Source organism: Onychostoma macrolepis, chromosome 05 (assembly GCF_012432095.1).
Source record: "Onychostoma macrolepis isolate SWU-2019 chromosome 05, ASM1243209v1, whole genome shotgun sequence".
NCBI lineage: Eukaryota > Metazoa > Chordata > Actinopteri > Cypriniformes > Cyprinidae > Onychostoma > Onychostoma macrolepis.
Window position 1 is genome coordinate 32,231,374 of NC_081159.1, and position 23,906 is coordinate 32,255,279.

A 23,906-nucleotide genomic window follows, 5' to 3' on the forward strand; every position below is an offset into this window, starting at 1 on the left:
GGAGGAGGAAAACGGCACTCGTATCCCCGGGTGAGGGGGAATGGCGCAGCAAGCGTGACACCGGCCAGCTCTTCCCGCCACTTACCTGTTACCCAACACACGGGAAGAAACTGGCTCGACGCGGAGATTGTAAAATCTCGCGAAGGTGTTTGGTGTCGCCCAGCCCGCAGCTTTACAGATGTCTGCCAGAGAGGCGCCGTGCGCCAACGCATAGGAAAGGGCAACACTCCGTGTGGAGTGAGCCCTCACCCCCAGGGGGCACGGCTCGCCTTGAGATTGGTACGCCAAGACGATGGCATCCACTAACCAGTGGGCCAACCTCTGCTTGGAGACAGCCTTCCCTTTCTGCTGACCTCCGTGGCAGACAAAGAGCTGCTCAGAGCCTCTAAAGCTCTGGGTGTGGTCCACATATATGCGCAATGCTCTTACAGGACACAGCAACGGCAAGGCTGGATTTGCCTCCTCTGAGGGCAGTGCTTGCAGGTTCACCACCTGATCGCAGAAGGGCGTGGTGGGAACCTTAGGCACGTATCCAGGCCGGGTTCTCAGGACAACGTGAGAGTAGACCGGCCCGAACACAAGGCACTCTTCGCTCACCGAAAATGCTTGGAGACAGTGGTCAGGAGCGCTGTCTTAGCAGACAGGAACTTAAGCTCAACTAAGTCCAGCAGCTCAAAGGGACCCCTCTGAAGCCCAGCCAGGGCAATAGAGAGATCCCAGGGGGGCATCAGGGGTGGCCTAGGAGGGTTCAACCTCCTGGCACCCCTCAGAAACCTCACAGCGAGATTGTGCTTTCCCAGGGACCGGCCGTCCACTGCATCGTGATGGGCCGCAATAGCAGCCACATACACCTTCAAGGTGGAGGGTGACAGCCTACGCTCCAACCTTTCTTGCAGGAAAGAAAGCACTACTCCAATCGTGCATCTTCGGGGGTCTTCTCGGCGAGAAGAACACCAGTTCGCGAACAGGCTCCACTTCAGCGCATAGGCTTGCCTTGTTGAAGGAGCTCTAGCCTGAGTGATGGTCTCTACCACAGTCCGTGGGAGACAGCTCAAGTCTGCCGCGTCCCGTCCAGGAGCCACACATGGAGGTTCCGCAGATCTGGACGTGGGTGCCATATGGTGCCAAGCCCCTGAGAAAGAAGGTCCTTCCTCAGAGGAATGTGCCAGGGAAGTGCTGTCGCAAGGAGTATGAGTTCGGGAAACCAGGTCCGGGTGGGCCAGTATGGCGCGACCAGCAGGATCTGCTCCTCGTCTTCCCTGACCTTGCACAGTGTCTGTGCAAGCAGGCTCACTGGGGGAAACGCATACTTGCGTAGAGCCCGAGGCCAGCTGTGTGCCAGTGCGTCCCTGCCGAGGGGAGCCTCGGTCAGGGAGTAATACAGCTGGCAGTCTCGAGAACGCCGCTGAACTTGGGAGGTTCCCTGGCGAACTGAATCGCGTAGCCAAGTTGAATCATGCGCGTGAGCCAACGAGACGGGATGGGCAGCGAGAGCCATGCCTCCAGACGCCGTGCAAGTGGCTCCAACGGCACGATCGACGTACCTGCGGTGGTGTAGCGAAAGGGAGTAGAGCTGGATGGTACAGAAGGATGTGCGTTCTGAGGCATCCTCCCAAAACTCCCTGGGTCCCAGAGGGGACTGACTAGAGGTGCGTGGGGAGGCACTGCGTCCCCTGAACCGCACTCTCTTGGCCACTGGCAAGATGGGTCGTGGGCGAGAGTGAGGAGGCAAAGCGTCGCACACTGTCAGCCCGTGGACCTGAAAACCCGGAGGAAAAGGAAATTGCTCTTTCTTTTGACAATGTGGGTACAGAACCAGAGATTTTCCACCCGGCCCTCCTCCGGGGGAAGGAGCGGCGCTGTCCCTGCCGTCTCCTGAGAAAAAGCAGCTTCCCACATCTCTGGGTTGCCTGTGTCAGGGCAGCTTTGTCGCCTATCTGGGCGATTAGGGGCCGACTGGGACACAGGGGTGCCGTACTCCTGCGAGAGGCTCGACGCACCGGCATATGGGACGATTCAGCACGGGGCGGAGCAACTCTGGAGGATGCGGGAGGGTGCCCATGGCGACAAGCAGACTGGGGCTTGCACTGCGGCGGAGCGGTGCATCATGCCGGGGCAAGATGTGCTACTTACCTTTTACCCAATTGGCCTCGGTCTGCTTCTGTACTGCCGAGAACTGCTGGGCACAGTCCTCGACAGTGTCGCCGAACAGTCCAGCCTGGGAGACGAGAGCGGCAAACAGCGCACTGTCGAAATCAACAAGGCTGAGCCATAGATGGCCCTCTTGGACCCCAAGTGTGGACATCGCCTTCCCGAGGGACTGCGCTGTGACTTCCATCGCCCGTAGGGCACAGTCAGTTACCGAGCGCAGTTCCTGCATCAACCTCGGGTTGGTACTACCCTCGTGCATTTTAATGCCTTGGCTGGTGTACTCGCAGGATAGCCATGGCATGCAGGGCAGAGGCAGCTTGGCCCGCAGCACTGTAAGCTTTGGCTGCGAGCGCACTGCAAACGCACACTCCACCTGGGAAATGTCAACGTACCCCCTAGCTGCCCCACCATCGAGGGTAGCGAGGATGGGGGAGGCAGACGAGCTGCTTCTGGCCGTAAAAAGGGGCCATCCACGACTTCGTCAGCTCCTCATGCACTTCCGTGAAGAAAGGAACCGGGGCAGGGCGTGATCGCGAGCCACAGCCCATGCCGAGGAACCAATCATCTCGCTGCGAGGGCTCAGGACTAGGAGGTGTGCACGCCTCCAGCCCAATGCTCGCGGCGGCCCGGGAAAGCACGGCCGTCAACTCTGGGTCCGATTCGGCGGCTGCCGCGACTCCCGAGGGAGGCAGCCCTGCCGAATCTTCATCCTCAGAGGACGATTGCCCATCCCCCGATGCTGCGATCGACATCTGATCCTCTATCGGCGCACCGAATGAAACGCTGGGCACGCCGTGAGACGGCACAGCAGAATCACCGGGGAGCCGCACAGAACAGCTGCTGCGGGAGGAGTGAGAGGTCCGTGGGGACTGGCCCGGCGGAAAGGCTCTCACTATAATCCTCAGATCGCCCAGAGTACTAGCCGATGGTTCTCTGCTCATGGCAGAGAAGCCAGCGCGGGTAGTGACAGAGGGAGCCCCTCCCATCCCAGTGAGGAGAGAGAGGCGCGATCGCAGCGCTGCCATGGTTACACGCTCAGAGCGAACGCATAAACCATACACGAACGCAGCTTCAGTGCGCTGGATGCCCAGACACTGAAGACAACGATCGTGGCTGTGGACAGAGGATCGGGAACGACCGCAACCAAGAGGACACGGCCGGAACGGCGTCTTTAAAAAGACGTGAACCGACCGTGATTTGCTCTTTTAGGAAATCTGCTCTTTTTAGTTGAAGTGCCCAGGGGAATCGCTGCAGACAGGGACATCGCAGAGCCACTCGGCTCCGAAGCAAAAATCTAATGAGTGGATGCACCTGCTGCCTATTTATACCCGTGTGCACGGGGAGTGGCGCAGGTATGCAAAGTCCACTAGCCAATATTCATTGGCATTTTCTCTTAAGTCAGAGATGATTGGGGCTCCAAAGTAAATCCCCTATGTCGTCACGACATAACTCGTAGTGACCGACAGATAGGGAACAGAAGTGTGTTTTCTGTAAATACACTAAAACTTCTCTAAAAGTGTGAAATCCATGTGGGCTGGATCTGGGCCGACACTGCTTGCTGTCCGGGATGTGTAGGCCTAATGCAATATATTTTAAATATTTATGTATTTATCATTTTAATATTTGGAAAAGAACGATATTTGAAAAAAAAAAAAAAAAAAAATTTAACATTTACAATGTACAAACGCTTGTCAACTATTATTAAGCATTGTAATAGTTAAAATATGTTGTTCAGTTTTACTTAAAACGTTATACTTGTTTGATTAGGCTGTTGTCCATTACATGATACATTAATTGTAATAACCCAGCTAACACAGTTACATCGTGACGACAAAACTCGACCAGACCATATTCGTCACAGCGACGTAACTTTGTGATTCCCATATTCGTCGTGGCAATGTTATTTGTTACGTCGCTGGAATGTACCAAGTATGTCCTAACGACTAAAATACCACGTTCACTTATTTTTAATATTTACACCGGGTCCTGAGGATGTGCTCCGACCATTAACTTGAAATACATATAGAACTAAAACTCATCTTTGGTGCAAAAAAGAAACCTTATAAAATCTAACAGTAATTTAATTATAGGGGATTTATAGTAAATACATTCATGACATACATGCAGAGAAAAACAAATTCAAAAACATTAAATTCTAATAGAAACTATACAAAAACACAATGCATTCATTCATGAATCAACATTTATTCCGTGCTACTTTCTACAAATACTAAGCCAAAACATTTTGAACATTACACCTGTTTTTTAACCATGCAAAGTGTTACCAAGTCATGAGCACAGAAAACTGAACACATCAATTCATAGATTGCACAATATAATCAACTGAAAAAAGTTTGTCTCATTAAGGATGGGCATAGTTAAATAATGACGTTATTAGTGAAAATTTTCAATAATTATCAGTACTCTTATTGATACATCTCCCCATAATTTGGTGCAAAAAAAACAACAACAACAACAACAAAAAAAGACATGATAAAAAGATATGAAACAATTCAGTAGATACTTCATTATTACATTTTTGCAGAAATAAGTTTCCTGAGTGTCCTATATGAGGCACCTGCTACAAATCTGGTGGTGATGTGCTTTAATACTGCTTCACTATCAGAAGATAAACCTAAACAATATTACAATTACCAAAGAACCATATAGTTCTTGAGCTTCTCGCAAGGTAAAATAAATAAAGAAAATACTCTCCTGTATTATTTGGCCCACCTCAAAAAAACAAACAGTTTTTGTTTAGGAAAATGAGCATGTTGACTTTCTCAGAAGAATCTGTGATCTCTTTCAATCTTTTGACCAGCTGTGTACATTGCTACATTTAAATGAAAACACAACTTGTAATAAATAATACACACATTCTCAAAGAACTTACATTCTGATGATTACTTCCTTCTCTCACTGCAGTCTTCTTCGGTCGTTCCCAGACTTCCTTATTTTTCATCTTTCCCTTGAATCTACAAAATTAACATATAAAAATATTAAAAATAAACATATACAAATAATTAAACAAATACTTTTACAGACAATTTGAATAAGTTACCCAAGACTTTTTTTGATGGTGGCCACAAACTAAATCTTCCTTTTGAAATCTTAAGTAGTTCTCCAGCTTCTAAAGGAAAGGCAGACTCTGGGGCCATTTTCACAGAGAATTTTATCTTACTACTAGGAGTCCTAGCTAGGAGATTTAGCTTAAAACCTATTAACAAAACTCTTAAGGGTCTACAGTAACTAAAAAGAGGGTTGCATTGCATTGACTTTTTTCTTTGTTAAATTTCCACGCTGAGCTCTTAATATTGAACTCTCAAAGTGCACCAGATAGACAAATTTAACTTTAAAATGTACATAATTTCTTAAACGAGACCATGCCCCCAGATTCCCCAGACAGAACAAGCAAAATTATGTGGTTGTGTATGATTTAGGAATAGGGGAAAGCCTTTACATTGGTCAAATTTAGGCCAACTCCAATATTTCTTAAACTTTTAAAAACGACTAAGAGCTCGGGAGGTGCTTATAAAGGCAGTGGTTTACAATTGTGGTCCTGGGGACCCACAGCACTGCACACTTTGTATGTCTCTCTTGTTAAACCAGGGTTTCTGCAGGATTTTTAAGCTCAAATTTAAGACTTTTTAAGACTGTTTTTAAGACCTGCACAAATTAAAATTAATACCATATGAACGGGATAGGGTAATGTTTATAGTACCATATTAAACTGTAAAATGACTGTAAAAAGCATAATTTACAATTCAGATACAAGTTTTCACAAAAACTTTTATAAAATGATCAATTTTACATTTCAGCCTTTAAACCATTTTTAAGAAATGTCAGAAGTATTAATTATTATATTGATTTAAACAATTATTATCAATAAAAGTATTATATGAATGAAATAACATGAATTAGGGGTGTGCGATATTGACAAAAAATGATATCTTGATTTTTTTCTGGGATTTTACCGATAATGATAATTAGATGATATTTTGCTGAGTGTGTTATTGTGCTGGTATCTTAAAGATTACCGTGAACAGATGACTCCTGAATTTTTTTGATATTCTTCATATTCTGTGTGGTCAGTTCACTGCAGTGATAGAAATTAATATTTTCCAATAAGTTTTATGGGTATTTTTTTTTTTTACCTTTAAGCCATTTTTTCTAAAAATGTGCATCATCTTTTGAGTCAAATTCTTGCATTTGGGCTGTTACCAAGCAAATGAAATCAGTATCAACATAATTTATCTTTGCAATGCATCTGAAGTGGCATTTAGATATATTTACACACCGTTTAATGCAGCTCAGAGGGACACAGAATGCTAACCTGCAGTTACAAATGCATAAATAATGTTTTGATATTTGAAACATAAACGTTGAAAACTGATGTTTGAAATTATTTAAAAAATGAAGATACTTTAAATGTAAAATTAAAACAGCCAGTAGGTGGCAGTAATTCACTGTTAATAAGTGAGTCATTGCGATTAAACTGAATTGATTGAAATTAATAATTCATTTAAACGGTTGATTCATTCAGGAACGAAACACCGAATGTTGCTCAGAGACGCAAAAACAGTGCTGTAGCTGTTTGGAATGATTTTTGTTGGAGAAATAGAGCAAAACCAGGGAATATGGTGTCTAAAATGTAAGTATCTTAATATTAACTTCTTGTTTGTTGAACTGTTGCATAAAATCAATAGTAAAATCATAGTAAATAGTAAAATCAGTAGTAAGCGCAGCACTGGACTTTGAACTTGCAGCACTCATGTTTATTTCATGAAATCGTAGCCTTTTGAAGTTTAATCGTCACATTCTGCCATATCACAATTCTGGTCTTTCCGTCCCCAAATTTAAGACCTCTTGAAATCATTATTAAGACTTTCTTGTACAATTTAAGACTTTGTCAGGCCTTAAATTTGATACAACTAAATTTAAGACTTTTTAAGACCCCACGGAAACCTTGTAAACACACTTGATTCAGATAATCAGCTCCTAAGGAAAGAGCTCCATGAACTAAACTAAGCTTGTGTCAGTAAAGTGAGATGTATAAAATATGCAGTGATGTGTGTCCCTAGGTCCTGAATTGAAAACCACTATCATAAGGTACTCTGCTCAGCTCGTATTTTTTCTCATACCAAGACCATATGAACATCAACGATTTCAACAACATTCCTCCTGACTGGGGAAAAACTAAATTTCTCACAGGCTCTGGAATTAGACTATTAATTGATATTTATTTAGCTATGAATAACTGAATTGTGAAATCCAACTAGAGATGCATCTGTCCAATACTCAGGAAGTTACTAAATTCAAGTTCATGTAAACTCTTCTCTGCGCTGCGGCTGTCTAGCTGTCATCCTCCATTTCATGTATATTCAAACTGCGTGTCACGTTCGGTTACTACAGTCAAAACAATGAAACTTTCTTCAAGAGCGCACAATAACTGAGATTTAAAACTGTTAAAAGAAAAGGCTCAAACTATCACAAAGATTTAATACACTACAGGGCTTGACATTAAGCATTCTCATGGGGTTGTCCTTCGGAAAATAAATTTGTCATTTACTTGTCCAGGTATAAAAGTCACTTGCCCGGAGAGAAAAAAAAAAAGAAAAAAAAACATTATTGAGTTATAAATATAATTATTTTTTGTAGTTATACAAAACATATACATTTAGTTTATTTAGTTAGATTTTTCTTTTTAAATAAAATAATGAAAAAAATAATAAAGTGTGTTAATACTATTATATTTTAAAATAAAAAGAGAGTATTAATTACAAATACAATTATTTTATATCAAACTTAAAAATAAAATGCTAATATTTAGTTATTTTTTTATATATATGAATTTTCAAACTTAAATTTTATATATTTTTTTAAATTAGAGATCAATTTAATCAGTCAATTAGTATAATAAGACATTTGGGCTGTTACCAAACAAATGAAATCAGGTATCAACGAAATTCATCTTTGCAATGCAGAGGAAACACATAAGCTGCATCTGAAGTGAAATAGATATATTTACCCACTGTTAATGCAGCTCTGAGGGACATGGCATGCTTTAATCTGCAGTTACAAATTAATAAATAATGTGTGTTTTGTTTGATTCTTGCAATATATTTGTTAAAACAACAATTACGAAATTATCGCAAACTATATATATCGCACACCCTTATAACAAAGGCTATAGACCATTTCAAGGACGTAAACAATAACAAAGGCGTTGGAACTCTACTGCGCATGTCTGGCCCTGAAGCATTTCCGGTAGCGCCATTTTTAAATCTCAGATCTGTCAAAACAAGCGCTTACTATTTAAGTCTAGCGAAAACGTAATATTTAAGTTATTTAATAAATAAATAAACAGTGATTGGAATACCCTAAATATGTCTGAGGCGCAAACCTACAAGGAGCATTAAAAGTAGTCTTCCGGACAGCTCAAAGCGGCTCTGACTGATGCTGCCTGTGCGTGTATGCGAGAGATGGCGGTAAATGTATCGCAGTCTGGATGCTTACAATTAACTCCATAGCGGAAAGTTTGGGATCATTTGTTCGTACAATGGATGACATCAGTCTTATGTTTGGTTAAACTGAAGCTAGACAAACAGTGTCACTTACGTACTTATCATGGTTTGTCACCAAGATGTCCAGGGAGCTGATTAGTTGACATTTCACTTGCATTGCTGGGTCAGTCTGTATATCTATGCAAATATTATTTTCCATATTTATTTGTATAGCGCTTTTCACAATACATATAGTTTCACTGCAGTTTTACAGAACATGCATGTATATTACAACGCTATATGAATGCTAATAAACTAATCAGTACATGCCATTATTACTGATTTTATTCGTTTTAAAGTGTGTGCTTAGTTTGGTTAAGTTTGTTGCTGTGGAACAGTGCGAGAAATAATTTGAATGCTCTATCGGCCATCATGTTGTCACAAATAAGATGAATGCAATTCAGTGCTGGCTACCGTGTTTTGCACACACCTATTAGTTTTTTTTTGTTATAAAAGTTGCCATTTGACACATAGTTGGTGCGAGGGCTCGCGCTCACTTTGTGGACGACACGAGCCACTTATTCTAATGGTGACGTGGACATTTTACGAAAAAGCGGTTAAGGCCGCGAAATTGGCCATAGGCTCCGTACGGACACCTCTGGGGGGCGCCCTCGCACTGCTTGGCCACTTATTCTTCATCGTAGTCTTCCTTAGTGCCACGGAATGCCTATTTTGACCACTAACCACCTAAATGACCAAGAAGTGCCTATTGTGACCCCTTACCACCTAAACTTCACCATAGTCTTCCTCAGTGCCACGGAACGCCTATTTTGACACCTAACTACCTAAACTTCACCATAGTCTTCCTCAGTGCCACGGAACGCCTATTTTGACCACTAACCACCTAAACTTCACCATAGTCTTCCTCAGTGCCACGGAACGCCTATTTTCACCCCTAACCACCTAAATGACCGTGAAGTGCCTATTTTGACCACTAAACACCTAAACTTCACCATAGTCTTCCTCAGTGCCACGGAACGCCTATTTTGACCCCTAACCACCTAAATGAACGCAAACTGCCTATTTTGACCACTAACCACCTACACTTCACCATAGTCTTCCTCAGTGCCACGGAACGCCTATTTTGACCCCTAACCACCTAAACTTCACCATAGTCTTCCTCAGTGCCACGGAACGACTATTTTGACCCCTAACCACCTAAATGAACGCAAGTGCCTATTTTGACCACTATCCACCCAAACTTCACCATAGTCTTCCTCAGTGCCACGGAGCGCCTATTTTGACCCCTAACCACCTAAATGCCCACGGAGTGCCTATTTTGATGACTAACCACCAAGACCTCATCATTGTCTTCCTCATGCCCACGAAGTGCCTATCTTGCCCCCTTAACACCTGTTTTTTGTCAAAGCAGGATGTATCTATAACTTGGCTTCAAAAGGACACAGGACCTCGAGATTCTATGCGAGGGTAGCCGAGGGGCCCCGATGTGATATCCAAAGTTTCGAGTTTTGAAGTGTCGTCCGCCGTAATTCAAAGACCAAGACGCAGTGCCAGAGTTTGATTCCAGAGTAGGTTTTATTTTTTAATGGCATAAAACCTGAAAACTCGTTTGCAAAGGAGTCCTCCCGAGAACTTGTCGTCTCTCGTATATATATACTCAAAAAATTAACATAAGGGAGGGGGTCTCTATACATTGAACCCCACGTGTACCATCCTATATTTTACTAGTGTACATACTTCTATCTGTCCCATAGGAGAGAAGACCATCCTGACTTTGTTATGGTAAAGGGGAAAAAGCCCCCTCCTCACTCCTTCCAGATGTGCTTTGCCACGTACACACTTTGACAAAAAGGCCTTCAGAACATATTGGTAGATTCAATAGATACATTTTTGGCAAGATTCACCTTGATTAAGTCTAAATAATTCTGATTAATATCAATAAAAATCTTCTACATTCCTCCCTTTGAGACTTCATTAAGTCTCACAGTTTGTTTACGTCTACCCAGAGTGCTACTTCATAATTCAGTCCTTTCAGCTAACACTATCTAGTGACTAAGTAAGTCACGCAGGTTTACCATCAACGACTAAATGATGCGGCAGCACTCTGGCGGAGAATCAGAACCAAACGTCTCTCTCCACTTTTAATTAGAAGAGAGTAAAAGATTCTGTCTCCTTTCCCCCTTTATAGTAAAATACAATGTTAAAAGCATGAGCGTGCGATTGGTTCAGCGCTTGCCTGTGGTTGTCACAGTTATGTATATCAAACACATAAAAACACTTAAAAACACATTCAAAACATAATACATTGAATATTCCAAGAAACAATAGTTCGGATCCGTTGATCTTCAGCCCAGATACTTTGCGCATCGTAGAGAGCCATCCTTGGGCAGAGGTTAGGCTAGCACTTACACCCAGGATATGGCTCATCCTTATATCTCTTTTTCATAGTCATCAGAGTCGCTGGATCCATCATCCGAAGTTTGCTCATTTAAGATCAGCTTGTTTAGCAATCCTTCATAATACTCATCCAAGTTTCTTTCTGTGATTCTTCGCTGGTTGTTTGGGACTTTTATCATCTCCATTTGTTTCACAGTAGCATTGACGACCAATGTTCTTAGTATAGGTAATACACAACAAAATAATAAACCTCCTATCATTATGGCAACTCCTAAAAACATTCCTAGTTTAGCAAACCATGCTCCCCAAGCTCCCCAAGCTCCCAACCTTAGATCAAACCAATCCCACATTTTCCCGTCTGTCCCAGCATTAGTTTTAAGTTCAACTCTTAAATTTTTCAATTTGGTCATTACTTCTGTGAATGCTCCTTCTGGAGCAGTATTATTTGGTATAAAAGTACAGCATTGATCCCCAAACATAACACAGACTCCTCCCTTTTCAGCTAGCAAATAGTCCAAAGCTATTCTGTTTTGCCATGTCATTCGGCTTGTTGCATCTAATTGTTCTCCTAAAAGTGATAAGGCGTCATCAGTGTAATTAATAAATCTTTGCTGGTTGTAATAGATATAATTGATCCATTCTGTATTTTTATTTTGCGCAATCCAAATGAATATTGATTCAAATCCTGATTTAACTTTGTCTCTTGCTTTAAATTCATAAGGTATACCTCTCGGTTGACCAATTGAATCTATATAAACTGCAGGGTCTTTTTCATAAGCTCTTCTCGATCTAGATTTCTCTTCTTTTGTTTCTCCTTCGTCTAAAGAGATGTGACTCATTTTATGTGTCAACATAACCCTAGTGCATAATCCTGACCATTTTTCTGGCAATGTTGTCAAAAGGCCATATTCTAAGCCACACATCCACCATATGTCTGCCAGTGGAATATCAATGTCATCAAATATAGGTGGTGGGCCCTCTTTTACCACTAAATAGTCAACTGTGCATCGCGGTATTTGCCATATTTTGCTACACTTTCCTTTAAATCTTCCTACGTTAACATTTCCCTTTTTCTCATAACATTCAAATTCCTGATCTGCCATTAATTGTATTCTTCCTTGCGGCTTTTGTACTTTTGTTTCTTGTATAATAGGCCATTTACGGGTACGTTCACATTGCAATTCAGTAGCTTCTCTGTAAATCGTTGTGGATTGGAGAAACTGGCACCAATATGGGCAAAATGCCATTTTTTGGGTACAGTTTCTAAAGACATTTATCGCTTTACCTCTTTCAATAAAACATTTACCTCCCATTTTTAATACATCTAAGCCCATTACGTTTGACAGTCCTGGACATGTCTTAAACCATTCATCATGAAATATTTTGCAACTAGAACTGTGTATAGGTATTGGTACAATATATAAAGTCGGTCTCGCTTCAAGGCAAACTATGCAGTTTTCCCATTCTTCTTTTTCAGCTGTGTAATTTACCCATTTATACCAACTATTATCTTCTGCCTTTTCCCATAATATATCTGAATTGCCTTTAATTGTGATGTTATAATTGTCATCTGCAATGTGTCTATTTTGTCTAGATATTTTTTCCTCCTCAACTTGTGCTTGTTCATTTTGGATTAAGTTAAAGTCACTGCTAGATTCATTTGCGGGCTGAAAAGTCAATTCTTGGGAAGTCTGGTTGCTGTTGGTTACCTCTTGTGTTTGTAACTGAAGGGAAGTCTGATTGCTCTCTGTTGGTGGAGCTTGGATTTGCATTTGTTGAGAAGTTTGGTTGTTTTCTATTATTGGAGCTTGGGGTTGCATTTGGAGAGAAGTCTGGTTGTTTTCTATGGGTTGAGCTTGGAGTTGCATTATTAGATACATTAAGCATAAGAGGATCTCCAAACACATTGTCTGTTTCGTTCCCTTCCCTCTCCTGTTCCTCTGACAGGACAACTGGAACTCCTTGTGAAACCTTTTCTGTGCTGCCTTTTGTTTGCACTTCATCCTGTGTTTCTGGTTCCCCCTTGTCACTCTCTGTCGCATTGTCCACCTGTCTGTTTTCCTCCCTTTCTGTCCTTTTCTTGGGAACTCTCGTGCAGTGGTTTAGATGATACCAAGTTGTACTGCCCTCCACTTGCACTGCTGTCGGAGTTGCTCTCACCACTGTGTACGGGCCTTCTCTCCTCGGCTCATTCCATTTCCTTCGGAACACCCTCAGATATACTTGGTCACCTGGGACAACTGGACACGTTGTCTCCGTTTCCTCGCTGGGCTCCTTTCTTTTTTCCTGTAAATAGATAGCTTTATGTATGGCAGTTAGTTTCTTCATATATGAACGAAGTTCCATTTGTAACTGCTCTAGAGGCGGTCCTTTGTAGGGACCTCTACAATGTGGCACTGGCATAGGCCGACCTGTAAGCATCTCATGAGGTGTTAAATGCGTGGTGCGGTTAGTTTGCATGCGATAGCTCATTAGTGCTAGAGGCAAAGCATCAATCCAATTAAGTTTAGTACTTTCACATATTTTGTTTATCTTGGCCTTGATAATTCCATTCATTTTCTCTACCTGTCCTTGACTTTGAGGATGGTAAATGCAACCTAGTCTTTGTTTTATTCTCAATTGTTGCAACACCTGTTTTACAGTTTTTTGAATGAAAGCCGAACCATTATCTGAACTTATTTCTGATGGTATCCCAAATCTAGGAATTACTTCTCTTGTTAGAAATTTGATTACTGTCCCTGCTCCTAAATCTGCTGACGGTACTGCCTCCACCCATTTGCTAAATCTGTCAACGATCACCAACATGTATCTTTTACCTTGTACCCGCTTTATCATGTCGACGTAGTCTATGACCAGATGTTTAAAAGGTCCGTCCGGTACCGGTATATGCCCTATGGGTGTCGTTATCCCTTTTCTCACATTGTACTTCGCACAAATTTCGCATGAGGATGTTCCCCAAGAGGAGTTCCTTACCCCTCAAGCGCTCCGCAGCCGGTGGGGTTGCCGTTGGAGCGGGCTGGGACCTCTGCAGAATGGGGTACACCACCCGTTTCCTTTGCTGCTCTCCCGGACGACCAGATGTCGATCGCTGCATCGGAGGGTGAGCTCTCTCTCTCCGGAGATGATGACTCAGCTGTGTTGCCCCCTTCAGATGTGGTAGCGTTGTCCAAGCCAGACCCAGAGATGACGGCTATGTTTTCCTGGGCCGCCGAAAATGTCAGGCTCGTGTGGAATCCTCCACCTCATCCCGATCCTTCGAGGCTGGATGGGTGGTTTCTCAGTGGGGGTCGCGCTGGTTCTCAGCACCCCACTCCAGTGCCATTCTTTCCGGAAGTGCATGAGGAGCTTTGTGGAAGGCACCTTTCACTGCCCGAAACAAATCTTGTGGGGCCGCTTTGGGGTACGCAGGCAGCGTCGTGGAGCCGGTCGCAGGCGGGATGTCCAGCCCGTCCAGGCCCCCGCCAAATCTGGCGGCAAGCGCAAGTGCAAGAGGCCCTGAGACTGGCGACCCAGAGATGGAGGAGACTGCTCGTCGGGAGGAGGGCCGGGTGGAGAATCTTTTGTTTCATTTTGTTTTTGTTCCGCCGCTGGCCCAGCAGTCAGTGGTACCCAAAACATCAATAAAAGAGCGGTTTCCTCAATCTCTGGGTCTCAAGAGGAGGAGAGTGGGGAACCGTGCATCACAGGATCACTTCCCTCCTCCTCTCTCGCCAGCAGGCAGCGGGTGGTTACCCATGAGCACCCCTCCTGCCCATTCGTGGAACCAGGTAAGGGCGGTAGCACTCGAGTCCCCGCTTCAAGTCGTCACACGCCGGGCTGTCACAAGCCTCAAGCTGGGTTCCTGTATTTCCTCCCACACGAGGAATCAGGTGAGTGTTACACTGCACACCCAGACCCCACCCCCTGCTGTCACAGGCCAGGCCATCACAGGCTCCGGACCAGGTCCCTGTGTTCCACTTCGCTACCCCACCACGGGTACGCCGGTGGCCCCGTTGGCATGGTCTCTCGGAGCCTGGCTAGTGCTCCCCAGTCCGTCTCGGTGGCTCCTGTGGACCATCAGACTCGACTACGCGATTCAGTTCGCCCGGTGTCCCACCAAGTTCAGGGGCATCCGGTTCACTTCAGTCAAGGCCGTCAATGCCCCTCCCAGCCGGCATTTCAACGTTGATTCACCGTTGAAACAACGTCAGGTACCTTGGTTGAATCAACGTTGAATTACCTTTCGGGTTTTGCAAAACGGATTAACGTTGATATTGTGACGTCGTTTCACCGCGGAACTAACAACGTTGATTCACCGTTGAAATCGCGACGTTGTTTCACTCTTACCTTTCGGGTTATGGTCATCTGTCGACGTTGAATCAACGTTGAATTACCTTTCGGTTTTGCAAAACGGATCAACGTTGATATTGTGACCCTGTTTCACCGGCGTACCTTTCAACGGTCGATCGTCGTTAAATATCCAACCAAGCATTCACTTTGGAAATTGTTAATATTGCAATTTAGCTGAAACGTCAACACTGAGATGTAAACTATGATTTTCGGCGCATATTTCGTGTTTTCAGTAACTAATAAAACTTACTGTACATCAATCGGACGGCATTAAAAAAAACATTCTAACAATTAGATGTCCATAAATCTGCAGTGATGAGATGCTTCATTTTCTAAAGAAAAACTTTTGAACAATTATGCCAAATGGAAAAATAATTTTCTTAGAATTTAAATATACAGTATATAGGAACACTTTCACAGAATTTCTTGAGAAAATTCTCAGTCAACAACAAAGCACTTTATTAAGGGTTTAATGATATATCAATGCAGAGAGGAAAAGCTTTTCATTCTAATTTCATACACACTGCAAAGATTCACACAATATATATAAATAAATAATTATAAATATAGTTTGGAAACTTGCTCAAGTCTGTTTGACCAAAAATACATAAACCATCCCATACAGAAGTCACATAGATCGAAATATATTTTAATAACTATATTTTTATATATTTAAATATCTTAAACTCAAATAGAAGAAAATATATTTTACACAATATATGTAAATATATTTTGAAATATATATTAAAAATATATGTAAATATATTTTGAAATATATATTAAAAATATATTTAAATATTTGATTTTGGCCGCTTTTAATATTTTTCACATATATTCAATAAATATTTTTTATCGGAAATATTTACATATATTTATTTCCTTTATATGTAAATACATTTAGATATCAGACTATGTAAATATATTAATTTGCAATATTTGTCCATATATTAATTTCTAATATTTGTTAACATATTAGATTTCTGTACATGTAAATATATTAGATTTCTATAAATGCAAATATATTTTAAAGCATTAAAATATTCAACTAAATAAACTTAAACATGTTTCATAGAATATATTCCGTTTACTCAAACTATATGTAACTAAATTAAATCTCCACACATGTAAATGTTTTCATTATCGAGATTATAATTGCCTCTTCATAATAAATAGAATACAAACAACATTTGGACACTAAAAACTGGAAAACTCTCCAGACAATGTAACTTAAAAACAGCGACAATATAAACTGACTTTATATTAATAAGAGTACATTTATCAACACCAGTTCAGCATGAACCAACAAAATTATGAATGCTTATGATGTTTCTGGCACATAAATGAAAGATTATCCTTCTGTAAGCATCCAGGGTCAAAATATTATGCACAAATATGCAAGTCTTAGTAGGCATACAACACACTGTATTTAAATATTTAAGATCCATCATTAACTATGTACAATTTCTCAACTAATCACATTCTCCTCTATTCAACCAATCAAATTGGTGTTTGGTAAAGAGTTTTTGGCTCAAAGTCTGCATTTAAAGTCACACCAGAGGTGTTCAGCTTGGATTAGGACTTGGCTTTCTGCAGACCAGTCAAGTTCTTCCACACCGACTCAATCAATCATTTCTTTTGAACCTTGCCTTATACACAGAGACATTGTCATGTTAGTATAGAAAAGGGTCCTGTCCAAACTGTTGCTTTAAAATTAGAAGCACACAATTCCTAGAATATCATTATATGCTTAAACATTAAAGATTTGTACTCATGGAAATTGCTAAAGTAGTCAAACCTGTTCATTAGAAGGGGGTGACCCAATACTTTTGGCAATATAGTGTATATATATATATGAAGAGTTCAGATGCAAAAGCCTCTAAGTGCCATCTAAAATGAGCATTTTGATCAGGCTGCTATGTTTAGGTTCAGTTATTTTACTCTAATGGCAATATATAGGTCCTTTTCTATGCAATTAAAATGAAATAACTGAACATAAATATAGCAGCTTGAGAAAAATGCTCATTTTAGAAGAAAATTTCAGATGGCATTTAGAGGCTTTTGCATCTGAACTCTTCATAATATATATATATATATATATATATATATATATATATGATATAGTTTTCATTATATCTAAAATTCAGGTAATATCTCCATGCACCTAACTCTAAAGAGAACATATAATATGCTAGTAGACAGCAGTCCTTGTGCGTGAGAAGTCTGGTGTGGAGGCTGGATCTGGAGCTGAATTCTGTCCAGGTCGTCACAACATCTCTTGATTTTCTGTCTTCACAAAAAGCCTGAAACACAAGTCAAACATTAACAATAATTGTTATGAATGTAATGTGAAGCTTTTACATTCACAATGCTCATTTTGATCTTGGTGGTGAAGTGTGCAGAAAATTCGGCTGGACTGAAATGTAGTCTTTGGTGAACAGTTTTCAAGAGTGCAAATAAGATTTTAAGTTTTAACACTAGAACCGCCAGGGAGTAAATTTGACCTGTGGCTGTTTTTCAAATGTACATAACAGATTTTCAACAAAACATTCAAGTCTTCCAGTCATTGGCTTTTCCTAAAATTATGTAATTTACAATCCAATGTTGTTAAAAATTATTTAGATAAACCAGATAAAAAACCCCAGAGCTTTTAGACCTATAAGCGCCGCACGGATCAAATTTACCCGCTATATAATGCATGTATTTTCACGCTGTCATTTTCTTGACGCTTGTGTTTTAACATCGTACATTTCTAGGCAATGCCTTTCACTCACCGATTTAGCGGTTATCAGTTTAAAAAATAATGTCAAAATGACTAAAAGAAGGCGATTTATGGAAGGTCGGTATTAGAAACACTAAATTCCATGAGTGATGGAGAGTCTGATGGTTAAGTTATGCGTCCTGGGTCGGCTCAGCATCTGACGGCTCATCTGACAGTGATCCAGACTTCATATTTAGATGTTTTAGCCTAACGTTACTCATAATTGGTCAAACTTTGGTTTTATTATTTCATTTTTGTCTTGCCATATCGTTTATTGTCTGCTACTGTGTTGCTATTTATTCTAGTCTGGCTGTTTCCTGAAGAAAAAAAATCTATTACATCTATGATGTAATGAATAAAAATTGTTTTTGATTACCCGAAGTTTATTGGCGGTGTTCTATTATTCAAATTATGATTGATATAACTAAACAAATTAATAATTGGGCCTAGGTGAAGCTGTGCGCTTGAATTTGTCATAGCATCTTCCTATGCAGTGTGGTCAATTATTATTGCTCATTATTGTCTATTGGCTATTTAGATAACGTAGGTTATCCTAATATATTGATTAATGACATTGTATTATAATATTACACCATCCAAATATTTACTACCTTCTAATTTTCGTAGTCAGTGCAGGCTTTTTTTTTTTTTTTTTTTTTTAGCTTACTGACCTTTATGAATTAGTGTTGGCTGCATTAAAAAGTCTTGAACATAAAACAACAGGGTAAAAACATAGCTGACGACTAGACATAATCATTTCATGACTCTAGACACTTCTTTGTGAAGACAGTGGCATAATACAGTGAAATAATATGTTCTTGAGCCATATAAAAACAGTTGCCATGTGTGTGGGTAAAATTTACCCGCTGGCGCTTTAAGTATACAGCGACCTCTGGCGGATCTAGAGTTAAGTACCTTTCAGGCTTGTGTGAGGTTTCCACAAGCAACAAAGTCTACTTGAACAAACACGTTAGTACATTTAAAGTCTAGAAAATCAAACTTATAATTCCCACCTTCACCATCAATCTGGCATGGCAGATGACCATTACAGACTGTTTCACTTTGAAGTGAGGCACAGTCACGGTACTTGGTTCTGTCTTACCATTATGAATTTTAATTTCCAAGCACTTTTTTTTATTATCATCTGTGTCTCATTTTGAATTATGTTGTACCTCTCTGGTTGTAGTGTCCTCATGCAGTGTTAAACGAGATGGCCTTGTAAGACATACAGGACTCAAAAATATTTTATACTTATTTGATATATTTTTTAATATCTGATAAACTTTTTAATGTTTGAGGTTTTACTTACTAGTCAGATGCTCATAGTGTCTTGGAGATGTTCTTCGACAAGAGGTCCCCTCCAACTCTGCTGCACGGCCATCAGCATGGAAGACTACAGGAACATAAACAATCTGTCACAGAGCCAACAATAGTATACAATGTCAGGTTTATTAGAAATAAACTACGGCGGGGGTGAAATGCAGAAATGAGAGAGAATAATGTACAGAACATACAAAAAAATCTTAAGAAACGAAGATTTACGTGCATGATGATATAGGTGAAATATATTGGGAAAAATGCATATGAAGTTATTTAATATGCTTTCTCAGATTGCCTATGTTTCCAATATATCTATCAGCAGCATTCGAGGATTTTTCTGACACTCCTAAAATCACAGTACAATTTTATCAATATTTGTCTACAATGAAAGATAAAAATGTGTTTGAAATAACGTTAGCTTCAGCCCATTTTAGTTCATGTAACTTTAAGTTGATTAACAGTACAGTGCATACTTTTAGGTTAAATTAATTAGCTTATTTCAATTCATCCATTAACAAATTGCCAGCAAAACATTTACAAAGCTATAAAATCACTCATCTACACATAATCTGTGATTAAAATCCCAAACTTTCATAAATAAGAGCTCAAATCTATAGCTAGCTTACCTCTTATAGTTAGCCTCTGGTTAGCTCAGGGTTGTGCTAACGGACTTTTTCCGATGACAATGAACCATTTCTGTAAAGTAAATATTCAACAGAAGCGTGTCAATTACATGTAAGAAAGTGTCAGGAACAGTTGTATGTATTATTTGTGTAATTTTAGGGACTAAACTTACCTGAAAGCAGTAAAAACAACAGTGAGAGACGGAGATTTTTTGCTACTTGTCAGCTGAGTTGCCGGCCGGTTTCCATGGAAACTCCTTCCACTCCAGTTTAAAAGCGCCTCGAATGTTCAACGCGCGCATCCATCAAACACATGAAAGTTACGCAGCGTTTACATAAATAGTACCAGTATCTATAATATAATAGCTTTAATGGTAAACGTTTTTTATACAATAATTATAATTCGGGACCGACCTGGCAGTTTTATTGCGCAGCAGCGCTCTCACTCACAGCGACCTCACTCAGAAAGACGGTCAGGATAACGGTCATATTTTCAAACATAAAATGGCGGCACAGTTTCATTGGCCAGTTTCATGAATGACAGCCAGATTAACCAATCATGATCAAAGCAAATAAGTTAAATAACCAATCGGAATTGTTTCAGTGTGGTAAGGAAGCGCAATGTGTTTAGTTTTATTGTTGATAATAGTTATACCAGAAGGTTTCATGATAAAAATGTAAAATGATAATAAAATAATAATAACGATCTTAATAATAACTTAAAAGGCAGAAATGATTTATTCTGTACATACATTAAGTGATTCACATACAGGTCTTGTAAAAAAAAAAAAAAAATCAAAGTTGATTTATAAGTGTTTTTATTACCCTTTTTCAACCATTTAGCATTAAACATTATTTCAACGTAGTTTCAACACTGAAACAACAACTGTCATTATTTCAACCATATTTCAACGTTGAAGGTTGGTCATGTACCGGTTGGTTTTCAACCGTTAAGCATTAAACATTGTTTCAACGTTGAAATACGAACTATGAGATCGCTTCAGCACTGGCTCCATGGCCGAATCCCGAGGTGGGCGTGGAGTCGCGGTAATCACCGGGTTCAGATTACACCGGCCTACCGCAAAACCTTCAGCCCGTGGACAGATCCCTTGTTTCTTCGGGCAGGAGTGCCCCTGGAGCAGGTATCCAGGCATGCTGTGATATTCACGGATGCCTCGGCCACCGGCTAGGGAGCCACGTTCAACGGGCACGCAGTGTCAGGGGTATGGACGGGTCCCCAACTGCGTTGGTATATCAATTGCCTCGAGTTGCTGACAAGTATGCCTTGCCTTGAGCCACTACTTACTCTGTAGTAATGGTTATTTTTGTCTCTACACTTTCAAGCCTCACAGCCTCAACACACTCAAGCCCGGCAAGCATGCCACTGTTTACTGTGCTGCCCGTGATGGCAGTCACCATTTTGAGTGTGTGGGCTGCATACTGCACTCCTTAGGCCTCTCCTGTCCACGAGTCTGTCCCAGAGGTCTCTCCTGTTCATGAGTTTGCCCCAGAGGTGGAGGCTTCCGCTGCAGAACCTCCCAAGGAGGTGGCGTTCACTGCAGAACGTCCAGAGGTGGCGGCTTCCACTGCAGAACCTCCAGAGGCGGCAGCTTCTGCTTCTGAACTCTTTGCCTGTCACGGCCATGGAGGTCGTTTATGAACTCACAGTCTGCCCTGTCATGGCCAAGGAGGCCATTCATGAACTCACAGTCTGTCCTGTCATGGCCAAAGAGGCCGTTCATGAACTCACAGTCTGTCCTGTCACGGCCAAGGAAGCCGTTCATGAACTCACAGTCTGTCCTGTCACGACCAATGAGGCCGTTTATGAACTCACAGTCTGTCCTGTCACGACCAATGAGGCCGTTTATGAACTCACAGTCTGCTCTGTTGCGGCTATGGAGGCTTCTCAAGAACTCTCTGCCTGTTCTGTCACAGTCAAGTGGTCTGTCCATGTCTCTGCTCTGCCATAGCTTCCTGCTCTGCCTGCTTCACCATGGATTTCTGCTCTGTTGGCTCCACCATGGCTCCATGCTCCTCTGGATCTGACCTGGTGGTCTCCGGCTCCACTGCCACTGCTCCATGGCCCAGGCCCTCCACTGTTCCACAGTCTGCCACTGCTCCATGGCCTAGGTCCACCATTGCTCCACAGGCTAGGTCTGCCATTGCTACACAGTTCAGGTCTGCCTCTGCCCCATGTTCAGGACCTCCAGTGCTTCACAGTCCAGGTCCACCTCTGCTCCACAGTCTAGACCTGCCCTTGCTCCAGGGTCCAGGTCCACCACTGCTCCATGACCCATGGTCTTGCCCATTGTTCCACGGTCCATGTCATGATCCAAGTCCTGTTCGTCTTCACTGGCTCTTCAAAACGCCTGGTTTTGGAGTTTGTTTCATGTTCATTGTTTTCATGTCTCTTATTTTGTCATAGTCATAGTTCCTGTCTAGTCATGTGTTTTCCCTTGATCCTTATGCATTCCTGCCTAGTGTGTGTGTCATGTTCTGATTGGCTGCTTTAGTCATGTGCCTTGTTTCCCATTGGATGGTTTGTGTCATGTGACCCTTATTGTTTGGTATTTATAGCCCTCATGTTGTCATTGTCTCTTGTTGTGTATTGATGTTGTAACCTGCAGTCAGTGAGTCTAGTTTGTTCATGCCAAGTCAAGTCTGTTCGTGTCTAGTCTGTTCCTGCCACGGCAAGTCTGTTCAAGTCAAGTCTTTGTTTGTATTTTGGATTTCACTTTATATAATAAAGCTGCACTAGGGTTCATCACTTCGCTCGCCTCAGTGGACTATCGTTACAATAAAAAACAGTGTCGTTCCATCCATATAAGCTGTGAATGCTCCATATACCCAGGCCATCTGAGGGAATGAGTTTGCAGGTTAATTAATATAAACATGATTATAAGTTGATCACTCGTCATTTGAGTTGCTTAAAGCTTAATAAAATGTTGGGAAAAAGTACATACAATTATTTATTTGGCAAACAATGGTAATTTTCTGTAAATCTACGTAAGTTGCGGAAGCTTCTGAGCAAACGGATTCTCTTAGGGCCTCCGCTCTGTTGCTGTGACTCATCAGGAGTGTTTTGCTGGCATGCGGCAGATTTAGTGCGAGAGGTAAGCTGTCCACAAGGTGCTCTCCCAAGCAGAAAAATGTGCTGTTGCTGCCAGATCTCGATTACTGAAAATTACATTGTGTTTGATGCAAAACTAACTTGACTACATCAAATGGAAAACAACAACAACAACAAATATTTCATGTATATTTCATGCTTTCTCAAGCAAAGCAAATTTTAAAAGTCAACTGAAAACATATCTTTCATTTTTGGTCATAGACATTATTGTAGATATATGTTATTGTCAACATGCCTAAGTGGTAAATAATAATAAAAAAAAAAAAAAAAGTTTATAAAAATGTTTATTAAAATTTTAAATAACAAACATCAGAAAAAAAGAGGAAACTAAACAATCCTCATAACATTTTGAACATTCAGAAAATTTTATTTTAGGGTACATGTAACGGGGCTGACAAGACGTGAGGCGTGCGGATCCATGTGTAAGCTTTATTTCAAAGACAGAGACGAGGTAATAACAAGCTTTATTTCAAAGACAGAGACGAGGTAATAACAGGCAGGGTCAAACAATGGCAAACAGGTATATAGAGGGCAAGGCAAGAGAAGTATCCAAAACAGGCGTGTTCGATCATGGGCTAACAATATCCAGAGGGCTAAGACAAAAGAGGTAATCAGTAAACAAAGCAATGGTCCGAGCTGGGGCAAACAGTTTCCAAATGGCAGGGCAAGGGTTA

General features: G+C 41.3%; 1 long non-coding RNA gene across 2 annotated transcripts; it reads right to left on the minus strand.

The window, feature by feature from the left end:
• Positions 1–17,547: 17,547 nt before the first annotated feature.
• LOC131541320 (uncharacterized) lies at positions 17,548–20,773 on the minus strand. Of its 2 annotated transcripts, none has more exons than XR_009271470.1 (4): positions 20,276–20,773; positions 20,106–20,175; positions 19,469–19,571; positions 17,548–17,701 (listed from the first exon to the last, which is right to left on the minus strand). It is a non-coding gene; the product is annotated as an uncharacterized LOC131541320 (long non-coding RNA). The 2 variants fall into 2 exon arrangements; XR_009271471.1 differs by having other exon boundaries at positions 19,469–19,552; positions 20,276–20,771.
• Positions 20,774–23,906: the final 3,133 nt, after the last annotated feature.